This window comes from Gallinula chloropus (assembly GCF_964237585.1).
Source record: "Gallinula chloropus genome assembly, chromosome: 14".
In the NCBI taxonomy this organism is placed as follows: domain Eukaryota; kingdom Metazoa; phylum Chordata; class Aves; order Gruiformes; family Rallidae; genus Gallinula; species Gallinula chloropus.
Window position 1 is genome coordinate 2162519 of NC_140099.1, and position 12227 is coordinate 2174745.

The 12227-nt window shown below is 45.8% G+C and overlaps 1 protein-coding gene across 2 annotated transcripts in view; it reads right to left on the bottom strand.

The window, feature by feature from the left end:
* Nucleotides 1-12227, bottom strand: part of SLC35F4 (solute carrier family 35 member F4) — a gene marked incomplete at its 5' end in the record, with an annotated part of 121559 nt that overhangs the window by 90788 nt on the left and 18544 nt on the right. The gene's annotated exons all lie outside the window — the stretch shown is intronic.

Below are 12227 nucleotides of genomic sequence, written 5' to 3' on the forward strand. Positions count from 1 at the left end.
CCATTAAGTAACCCATTTCACAAGGATTTAGACATGCAATTCTGCAAAAGGCTTGATGCTGCTGTGTGTTTTCCCTTGGAAATAAGAGGCCTGAAGAACAGGAAGTGCAGACTGGGAAGCTCCCAGGATTGAGACCTCAGAAACAATTCTCAGCTGGCATTAACAAGCAAATTCTGCCAAACTCTATGGAACGGAGTGACAGTGCAGTCACCACTTAGCAGAGGCAGGTTCCCATCACCCAGGTGTGACACCCAGCTGCTGTGCCACACGCCACAGCAATGGGCAGCGTGGCTTTGTATTATCAACAGCAGGGTGAACACTGAAGCAAAAAAGATACTGTGCTCTAAAGAGAAGGCAAAGGGGAAAGCAAGCAGCAAAAACGGTCCTACCACCCTGACATCAGTGCAGATCCTTATGACAAGCATCACCTGCTGAACTGGACATTCAGCCACATCGGAGGAAGCAGCTGGGTTATCACTAGTCAGCCAGAACAGCACAAGAGATGTGAGGAAAGCAGCCTCTGAAATAAATTCCAGGCCTCAGGGTGGTGTTTTGTAACCTCTGCTCACCACTGCCAGCCTCTCCTTTCCATTTCTCAAATGTTCAATACCAAATCGAACTCCCTGAGAGATGTGCTGTTCTTGGATCAATGTACATCACTGCAGAGCCCACTGAGTTTCTTCAGAGCATAAAGTTCCCACCAAAGGGCCAAGCCCAGCAACGCTTCTACACTGCATTTCAGTCCATTTATTTGCAAGGCAGGAACAACTCTGAATTCACTTATTTTCTAGAAAACGTGCCTGGTCTTTACCACCTTAGCTGGGCAAAGCACAAAGGTTTGTGTTGACCTTAGTATCTGTGTATCTGGTTTGCTCTCTGTGAGAGATTATCTGCATCCAGCAGGAAAAGAATCCTCTCAAAGAAAGAATTAATCTTTGATAAGCAAACAATTTGTTAGCACACCAATAAAAGCATAAGAACCTCACTGAGGAAGGTTGGTTGGTAATTTAAGGCAGTGATTCCTGCCTCAGATATTTCTTACCCTATAATAAAGATGATTAAGAGCCAGAAACCCAGCAGCTGCAGTCATATGATGTAAGAGACGTTACTAACAGACAACCTGATCCCAAATACGAATTTTAGTCTTTGTACCCTTAACAAAATCATGATCACACACTGCAAGGTGAAAGAAAAAATCTGCTGAACACATTCCAAATCATTGGACACCAGTATAAGGCAAAATTCAGGGATGAGATCAAAACAGAACCTTTGCCTTCATCACCCAAAATCGACAGCGATAAGATTAAGGAGAAAAGCATCACAGAAAACCAAAGCAATAGTCTTAATTTACTGCTGAATCCTTCACTTCTGTTTCCTTCCTTTGCCTTCCTTGAAAAGTGCATGTTTTATTTATGATTAGAGGAACTTATCCCTGAAGGGCATGTCTCACCAAGCTGATCTCTTAGGGGACAAAGTAAATTTAATATGAACTTTGTCTGCTTAAAATTGCCAGAATGTTAAATGAGCCCAATATTTATATCAGGTTCTCTTAGTTGCTGCATCTCAGTTATAAAGGAAGGAGCAGGCACTGCTGCTACAATTAGGAATGTCTTACTTTCACTCAATACCTCCTTTCACCATCAAAAACTAATTACAGACAAAATAATACCCTTTTCCAGAGAGACAGGGAAAGCTTCTTTTACTGACAAACAAAACCAAAACTCTGCAAAAGAGCAGAGTAGTTTAAACAAACCCATGCACTCCCCTCTGTCTAACTTGGATCTTTCACCAGAGTTTGAGAGACAGATCACTGTCAAAGGTGCACAAACAAACAGTAACCCACACAAAACGATACACACCCCTCTAGCTCTAAAAACACAACCTCTTGCTGTGCAATCACAGACTGGTTTAGGTGGGAAGGGACCATCTAGTCCCACCCCCTGCCACGGGCAGGGACACCCTCCACCAGCCCAGGGTGCCCAACGCCTCATCCAACCCGGCCTTGAACCCTGCCAGGGATCCAGGGGCAGCACCAGCTTCTCTGGACACGCTGTGCCAGGGCCTCACCACCCTCACAGGGAAGGATTTCTTCCCAGGGCTGCTCTCAATCCAGCTTCCAAGCACTTACAGTTCTGTATTCAGCTGACCTAAAACCCTTTCCAGAAGTCTTCCTAGACTTCCTGGAACAACTGGTGGTCCACTTAAGTAACACCATCCTTGAACGATGCACCCAGCCAAGAAACATTTCTGTTCTACCACTGGAGATCACACAACAGTCTTCACCCCATCCTAACCCTTTACCAATGGGGCAGCAGACAAGGTCTCTTGAGCAACCTCAGGCTTATATTAATCTCAAAAGCACAGACTTAACAAGTGGTTAGATGAAGAGTGCATAAGCATCACTGGAGGATGGGCACGTGATTTAATTAGCAGAGTTTTCCCCCATTGCAGTGGGATTCCCCATCACCAAGGGCCACACCTAAACGAATATTACAAGGTTTTAAACTTCTTCTGCTTCACAGCAAAGAGATGAGTGTGGAAGGGAAGGATGACAGTATTTTGCTCCGTACATCAGTTCATTTGTTTCTGCCTCCAGCAGATGAAAGCAATCTTACCAATGGCTGATGACTAAGTAGTTCAAAGGCAGGGGGGTGGGGAGAAGCCAAGGATTAGTCCCATGAAGCTGGCCTTTCTGGAGCTAATCAAATCTTATTTGCTCTAATTTGATCCTTATTAGACTTCGCAAGGAAGATTCTCCTCAGGCCATCTACAAAAATTCCTCTTTCTTTTTTCATTGCCACGCTGTTTGTAGGAAAAGCATACATTTGCATACAGAGAGCAAACCATCTCCAGATTTTCCAGCAAGACTGAGATGCTGTTTGCACAGAAAAATCCTCTGAAAGAGGAGAGAGGACCAAGAGCACCTGTTCAGGCTCAAAGTGCAAATTTCTGTTTAATTCTTCCTTTGAGTGTTTGTTCATCCCATTAGAGGACTCTTACCACTTGCAAATTATACCGAGTCCCTGCTAGAACAATCACCCCAAGTCAAATGCTTCACTATACAAGGCAACTCTCTAAGTAACCCTCTAGCTACGTGCATCAGACTTTACCTCCAATTTTCTCATATTCATCACAAGATAAAGATGATTTTCTGACTCCTCAGTGTCACAAAGCAGCACAGAGTAACAAAATGGAAATGCCCATCAGAATCATAGAATGGTTTGGGCTGGAAGGGACCTTAAAGATCATCAAGTTCCAACCCCCTGCCATGGGCAGGGACACCTCTCACCAGACCAGGCTGCTCAATGCTCCATCCAACCCGGCCTTGAACACCTCCAGGGAGGGGGCAGCCACCACCTCCCTGGGCAACGTATTCCAGTGTCCTACCACCCTTGTAGTGATGAATTTCTTCCTAATGTCCAATCTAAATCCACTCCTTTACAATTTAAAACCATTCCCTCTTGTCCTATCACTCCAGGCCCTTTTAAAAAGTGCCTCCCCAACTTCCTTGTAGGCTCCTTCAGGTACTGGAAGGCTGCTATAAAATCTCCCCTAAGCCTTCTCTTCTCCAGACTGAACAAGCCCAACTCTCTCAGTCTGTCTTCACAGGAGAGCTGCTCCAGCCCTTGGATCATCTTTGAACCTACACAAAGTTTCTTCTGGTTGCTTCTGAAGAGCAGAGGTGTGTCCAGGGTTTGCACACCTCTTCGGTCACAGCAGCAGAGAGCAGACACGACAGCAAGCAGGCCACTTGTTCCCACCAAGGAGTAGAGACATTACAACCCCCCACCAGAACGGAGCTCCAAGTTACATGCTGGGGCATTTAACAGTGTTGAAAAGCAGTTCTTCCATCATGCAGGCTCTCATACATAACCCAACTCAGATTCAATCCAAGGAGCTGAAAAATCAGATCTCATCATATCTCAAACTTCTCATTCTGGGACAGGGCACATACTTGTGGAATGAGGAGTAACACAAGTAAACAAAATACTCCAAGCATGAAGAGTGAACTCAAGGAACAGAGAATAAAGTACTTCATTCTACTTCATCCTACCACTCTGGCTACAAGTACGTGCTCACACAAAGTCAGGTGTAGAAGTTAATCCTACAGAATACACTGTTGATAGAGTAGCACCTCTGCTGCCTTAACTGCCCAACTCCTTGTGCAGAGAAAAGCAGAATTTAAGAAACACAATATACCATAAATCCAAACCACCACAGCACACTGTTTCTCCACAGCAGCAGTGATATTATGGAAACCCATGGTTGCTGGACACTAATTAACACCGCTCGTTAATCAGTTATTTATAAGAGGCAGCTGTTCTGCAACACAGACATAGAAATGTTGAAAATATTCCAAGGTCTCTCCACACCCACCTCTTGCTCAAAGCACCATCAAGGCCAGTATTGGATCAGGTCAGCCATGGCTTTATGGAGCTGGATCTTGAAAACCAGGGAAGGAGTTTCAGCCGTTGCCTGGGACAGCCTGCTCCAGTGCACCACTACTTCTAGTGAGAAGTCCCAAAATGAACCTCCCAGGCTGCACCTGCAGCAAGGCTGACCCTTACCATATTGTTTGTGTTCGGGTGAAGAGTTTGCCTCTATCAGCTTTGCAACACCCTTTCAAATAGGCTGCTAGGGTTCAGTATTAGATTTATCTTCAGCTGGGACAGCAAGACACGAGGGATAATTTTAGAGGCTCTCAGAAGATGTGATTGTAGCTTGTAGCTGCTGCAGTGCCAGTCTGACCAAAAAAAAGAGCATGGAGGACCAAGGTTCTTCAGGTTTCTTTGCTCTGAATGAGTGTTGAGTGACAGAGGGCAGCTTTTAAAGTTCTCTAGGCACTTTGTATTGTGATCATGAGGGCAAGTACAGTGCCACTGCTGCAAAAGACTTCAACAGTCAAAATACCAGCAACCCACCACTGTTCACTTGCACACACACAGTGAATGGTGGAGCCAACTGACCTCTAAACCAGCCAAAGCAAAAGTCTGAGTGGCCACAGAGACTCTAAAATACACACCCTCAAATGAAAGTCACCGTTCAGGGCAGACTCAATGCAATTCTTGTTACTACCTTTCAGCTGTCACATCTTGGGCAGGGGAGCACCACTGAGTTAATCACAGAATTCACAGAACATTAGGAGCTGGAAGGGACCTCGAAGGATCATCTAGTCCAAGCCCCCTGCCAGAGCAGGATCACCCAGACTAAATCACACTGGAAGGCGTCCAGGACCCCAGGCTTTGAATGTCTCCAGAGAAGGAGACTCCACAGCCTCTCTGGGCAGCCTGTCCCAGGGCTCTGTCACCCTCACAGTGACAAAGTTCCTCCTGACATTCCCATGGAGCTTCCTCTGCTCCAGCTGCACCCGCTGCCCCTTGTCCTGTTGCTGCCACCCCTGGGCAGAGCCTGGCTCCAGCCTCCTGACTCTCACCCTTTACATATTCATAAACATTAATGAGGTCACCCCTCAGTCTCCTCTTCTCCAGGCTAAAGAGCCCCAGCTCCCTCAGCCTCTCCTCATAAGGAAGGTGTTCCACTCCCTTAATCAAACACAGGTTCTTAAAGAGTCAAAGCTTGGCAGCATGGAGTAGGCAAGTAAGATGTCAGAGCTGGTCCTACTGCTATCCCTGCTGATGACAGGTTTGTTACTGTGCCCCATCCTCCTTCCACATTTCATCCTCAAGTGCCTCGACAGAGAGGATGCTCTTTTGTAGGCTGACACTGTCTCTCACTCTGTCCGTGTGCATGGCAGGATGAGGCCCTCATTCCAAGTGGAGTATTCAGGCACATCTATGAAACAAGTAACAATTCCTTGCTGCAATTACAAAACATCCCCAAGGCTCCAGGAAAAGATCCAGGTTATTTTTCCTTCGGTAAGCTATTGGTATCCCACAAAGCACAAACTTCTTTTTTACTCTCTTAAAACGAACGTTTCTTAGGCTTTGAAGCATGAAATAAGTAAGCCCCACAGAGAATGGTATTTTTAGCCTCCTGGATCACATGATGTGCCAATGGTTTCTGTCAGGATCATCAGTCTTGCAAATTTAAATTGATTGAAGTAATAAGAGTGCTTGGCAAACATACCGAGTTGAAACGTCTAAAAAGCCAAAACTTCTAATCAGAGGCTATGAAGTAAATGCAGCCTTCATAGAACTCCTGAACAGCTCCTATCAGCAGTGCTGGGAGAAGGTTACTGTGTTGCAACACTATAAAGCAATTCTTGTCTTTTTAATTTTATCATAACCAGTTAATTTCTCTCTCATCACTCTGCCCTTTCTTGCCAAGGGTTGCTACCAAGCTGTCTCATCCGCACAAAGAACTCATTAATTCAGTATTGCACAATCATTTCTACTACAAACAAACAGCTGGATACTTGGGGTCATGCTTGTCCTCCATGGATGTGTAACGCAGTATGCAAAACAGGCAAGAAATGTATGATGAAATACTCTTACAAGGCTGGATTTATACTGATCAAAGACAGAACACCCAGAGAAGAGCTGCAGAAATCCTCTGTTTTAGTGTTTGTTTCTTTCTTTTTTTCCCCATTGTGATCAGACATTAGAACAAGAACCCAATGGACAGAGATTTTCCATTCCCATGGCCAGCTGTCCATCACCATTCTGACTTGAGCTGGGAGGTCCACACCTGCTGAGTGAGCATCCCCCACCACACGTACACAAAAAGCCCTCCAACGAACAATAGGGAGGATGAAGGGCAAGGAAAGTTAACTCAGGGCAACAGAACTTGTATTGGTCAAGGTCAATGAAATTGCAAATTAAAATCTGCCACCCTGCATGGTTTTCTAAGAGTTTCTTTCCATTTTAAGGTATTCATACTCCAGATAATGATGTATTAATTGAAACAAATAAGGTGTTTAGGAAAAAAAAACCCACCAAAACACATGGGCCAGATCTTAACTGCACCAAGATAGGTTTCTAACAATACCAGTAAAATCTGTGGGTTTCCACTGGGGTAAAAGAGATGGAAAGATCTCCCTTGACTGCCACTGTTATTCTTGAATTACACTGGTAAAGGTAACTGGAAGTTCTCATCAGGGCTGGGAATGGCTGGAATATGAAATGTTTGGAATATGAAAAATCCTTTGAATGTCTGGAATATGAAAAATCACTATTTCAGAGATACAGTCTGTCAACTAAAGTACGTGATTATGGGCAAATCTAATTGCTAAAAGCAGGTGACTCAGGGGAAGGCTCCACTGACATCAGCTGGAGCTGGGATACACAGCAAGGATAAGGCATCAGAGCAAGTCTGTACACTACAAAACAGCCTGCGCTTGCTCACATGACTAAAACCAATTGTACTTCCTTTTCCATTGATTGGCATCTATATATACTCACTTTGAGCTTGAAATGACTTTCCCCTAAGCAAGGGCTGCCCAATTTGTGTTCAAACACAGGAGCCTGGGAGCTAGGCACAGCGTCCGAGTCCACAGCAAGCTTGAGGCATCAATCTCCATCAATCTCTTGCTGAGACCCAGAGACTCCAGGAGATCCAGAGTCTCCAAGCCCAGCTACAGCCAGAGACTGACCTGAGTCTCAAAGGATTTGTCACAGCTTAGAGACAAATTAACCGACTGCTGTACTGTGGGTTTAACATAGGTGCATTAAAGCTATATGACATGTATGGCTTGGTTCATATATTAAATGACAGGTCATCTAATAATGTATATTGCTATAGAATGTTATACAAAACAAAGGTCAGATTAGTCAACCTTAACTGTCCCTTCCAGCCACATCTATCGCTGACACAGCTTTATGAACACACGCACAAAACCAGCTGATCTCTGAACTCTCTGGTCCAAACATCACTGAAATCTAAGGATGCCACTGGTAGTAGCAGAAAACCAAAGCTTGAGATTCACAGTGAGCAGATTACCTCCAAAGAAAGTTTTATATAAACACAGCCTGTGGTACTGCTGGGTGGAACCCAGCAACTGGGGCACCTCTCCCATGAAGACAGGCTGAGAGACTTGGGCTTGTTCAGCCTGGAGAAGAGAAGGCTCTGGGGAGACCTTATACACAGCTTTCATCTATTTATCTATCACGTTTTCTTTAAGATATGGCAGATTAATGAGAGGAATACAGTCATTAATAGCCATCCACAGAACTGGAAGAGAATCATAAATTCAGACTGGTTTGGGTGGGAAGGGACCTTTAAAGCCCAGCCAGTCCCACCCCCTGCCACGGGCAGGGACACCCCCCACCAGCCCAGGGTTCCCAAAGCCCCATCCAACCTGGCCTTAAACCTTGCCAGGGACCCGGGGCAGACACAGCTTCTCTGGACACCCTGTGCCAGGGCCTCACCGCCCTCACAGGGAAGGATTTCTTCCTGATACCTAATCTCAATCTCCCCATCTCTACCTTAAAGCCAATTGCCTTGTCCCGTCCCTCCTTGCCCTTGTCACCAGCCCCTCTCCAGCTTTTCTACAGGGGAAGGAACTGGAAGGGGCTCTAAGGTCTCCCCAGAGCCTTCTCCAGGCTGACCAAGCCTGTCTCCCAGGCTGCCTCCAGAGCAGAAGTGCTCCAGCCCTCAGATCATCCTCCTTCAGACTCACTCCAACAGCTCCATGTCCTTCTTGTCCTGGGGACCCCAGAGCTGGCCCCAGCACCGCAGGTGGAGTCAGAGCACAGAATACTCTCCATTTCCCCTGTCCTGGTTTGGGTCAGGATGGAGTTAATTTCATTTGTAACAGCAGATGAATGCTGTGTTTGAGAGTAAAATGGGAGTACTGCTGATAACACCCTGATGTTTCTAGTTGCTGTCAGACAGTCAAGGACTTTCTCAGCTCTTCATGAGAAAGGAGGGGCAAAGCCAGGGCAGGTGACAGAACTGACCAAAGAGAGTATTCCACGCCAGTTACGTCCTGCCCAGGATATCGGGGGGCTGATGGGAGGAAGGCCTGGGGCGGCGCCGGGACGCGCGGTTCTCCAAAAAGACTGTCGTGGTTTCACCCGGCTGAGGGCCAAGATCCACGCAGCTGCCTGCTCCTTTAAGGAAAAGAGCAGGTTAAAGGAAAGGGGAGGGGGGGGTGAGAAGTAAGGGAAGGGAAAAGGAAGAGAAAGGGGCAAATAACCCCAAAATCAAGAAATTAAGAGGCCCGTGGGCTGGGATAAGGATAGTTTACTAAGATAACAGAAAGATACAATGTAACAATGCTAACAGAACTTCAAAGCAAACATATATAAAGCAGTTGATACACAATGCAGTTTCTCACCAAACCATACAACTCAGGCCGTGCCACCCAGAGCCGTCCCAGAACCCGACCGTCCCCCAAGAACCGCGCGTCCCGGCGCCGCCCCAGGCCTTCCTCCCATCAGCCCCCCGATATCCTGGGCAGGACGTAACTGGCGTGGAATACTCTCTTTGGTCAGTTCTGTCACCTGCCCTGGCTTTGCCCCTCCTTTCTCATGAAGAGCTGAGAAAGTCCTTGACTGTCTGACAGCAACTAGAAACATCAGGGTGTTATCAGCAGTACTCCCATTTTACTCTCAAACACAGCATTCATCTGCTGTTACAAATGAAATTAACTCCATCCTGACCCAAACCAGGACATCCCCTCACTAGGCTCATCAGTAAGTCCCCAAGAATCACAGGAGCTATTCCAGCACCCACGTTGCAGTAGAGTCATTCAACCCACCCCCCAGCAAACAATTACAGCGATCTGATTTTATTACACTCCTCTTAAGCAAAACATCAACAAAAAGTCTGACTGTTCAGGTAGCAGACTGTACTTCTGTTCAAAGGCAATTTAAATTCCAAGCTACCAGAGAGCCCTCTCAAACTTGCTCCCGCAGTGTCTGTGCATCCAGGCACTGGGCAGCACTCTGGTCCTGGTTACATCAGCCTGAAATAAACTCCCATGCTGCAGAGGAGTTATTCACAAGCACTTACTTCAGTCTGAACCCAAGTTCACAAATGGCCACATCTCACTTCTTGGAGGGGAAGGTGACAGCTTAACAAGGAAGTATTAAAAAAGCATTTTCAACTTGAGCAAACCATGTGTATTCTGCATTTTAAAACTACCCTGACTGTCCACAAGAGCTTATGTGTCAGATGCTCACAATCTGTGCTATAAATAGACTCCAGCAGTCTTCTGAAAAGCATTGGGATTGAGGGATTGTCAAACAGAGCACCTAAATATTCAGTGATCTAATTTTGATCTCACTCTCACAAGGTATACACACTGGTGTAAGGCTGTGGTTTTTTTAATGGAGAGAGGATTCGTGTAGACACAAGATTACTACCCTATATTTATTTCTATTTTTAATCCTTGTGATTAATTATTAATGTTACATGGCATGTTTAAGATAAGAACATATTGCTGCTCTAGAAAAACTAATAGAGTAGGCTTCCTTGCTTTTCCAGATAAAAGAAAATAACAAAGATGCAATCTCCTCCAATTTGGCATAACGGCCCTGTCAGCCCTGTGATCACTAAATTAACGGTGCTGCTATCACTTTCAAACAGTATATAACGCTTAAGGTTATTAGTCAGCTGTTTGCCTCTCTGCAAAAACAAACACACTCAACAAAGCAGCAGAGAAAACCTGAATATATCCCAAGCCAGCTGCTCTCCTCCCAGTTTGAGCCTCTGGTTTGGGAGTTGGAATCTGCAGAGATTAGCACTGAAGGTGGCAAGAAAGAAAGAGAAGAAGTTACAGGCACAGTGCTGATGGATGAGCATCTGCAAATCAATACAAGCCAGGTGAAAATTCACACACTTCAGTAAGAGCAGTTTATTTGCAAACTGCTTCAAAAATGCAAGAATGGGGAGGGGGGTGGAAAAACAGGGGGCTGAGCCAGGAGTCCAACTCTAGAACCCCCATTACAGCTGAATAACCAACTAGCAATGGCCCCTGCCAGCAGATCAGCACCTCTCTAGCTGTGTAAGAGAGAACCAGGTTTCCTTTTCATTACCCAAGACATGGTGAATGCTCTGTGCCCACTGGCTCCAGCCAAGGGGGAAGTCACAACAGGTTTGTCACCAACATGCAAAACCCAAACCTTGAGGCTACAGCTCATGCGAGAGCTGGATGGTTCTGGAGAAGACAGGCAGCAGGCAGCTGGCTTCAGGCAGCTTTCTCCACACTGCACAAAATGAGACTGGGCTACTCATGGCCTGATGTTGTCACAGAGGCCAAAGCAAAAAAGTGTGAGGTTTTGGTTCAGAGAGTGACTGACACCCTGATGTGGGGAGGGGGTGACAGAAGAGGGTCACTAATTCACGTCCTGTGTCGTTTCTTACAGCATCTCCTACTGGCTTTGCCACATGAGGATGCAGCACTAAACAGGCAGGGAAGACTCTGTGATCTGGCACACTGCATTTAGAGTCCAGTTATTTAGAAGCATTCCTCAGCTACCTCTTCCAGGAGCCCCAGAGCTACACCAGGCTCTTAGCCCTAAAGAAGCATCAAGCTTTTAAATATTATTTTTTTAAACAAAAAAGAATGTCTGAGTGAGAAAAAAAATATCACCCATGCCATGCACATCTGTAGTCTCCAAAGATACAGGAAGGGTGTCTGTAAGACAGATGAGTCCCCATCCCCTGTTGAGTGCAGTGCTTAAACCAAACTTGGGCCACCAGCAATGCAACATTTCATGTACAAAGCACCAGGGAATCATATTTTAAACATATTATTATTATTATTATCATTATCATTATTAACACTAACAAGAGAGACACACTGATCTTTATGGACTCAAGAGATTATTTTCAGGAATTTTTAGAAACTAATATGGTCACGACCTATCCAGTTGGGACTTGGTATGTGGCAAGTGGGCACAACCAGCTCAGCTGTTCACCTTCTCCCTGGGTGGCTGCAGGGAGACACGTCCTCCCAGAGACCATGTCCAGTGAGTTAGAGCTGGAAAGAAGAGTTCCCACCTTGGGTAGGAGAATAACATATGCCATGGCAGATCTGACCACAGGCTGTCCTAACATCTGACCAGTCACCGCTCCCTGTTCAGATGTCCTTCACAAATTGCTTACAGATAGTCAGATTTTTCATGCATGGACTAGATTTGTACTTGAATTGCAGCCCCTTTGCCATCGAGGTCTCCCACAAATGTAGCTGCAGCTGTTGGTCCAACCCAACAGCCTTTTTGTGCAGTGAAGGGGGAACTGTTTGGCTGGTGGTTTTAATGGATGGTTTTTGACTTTCCACGGCCACAGGTCAAAAAGCACTTGGCTAGATGTCCTGAACT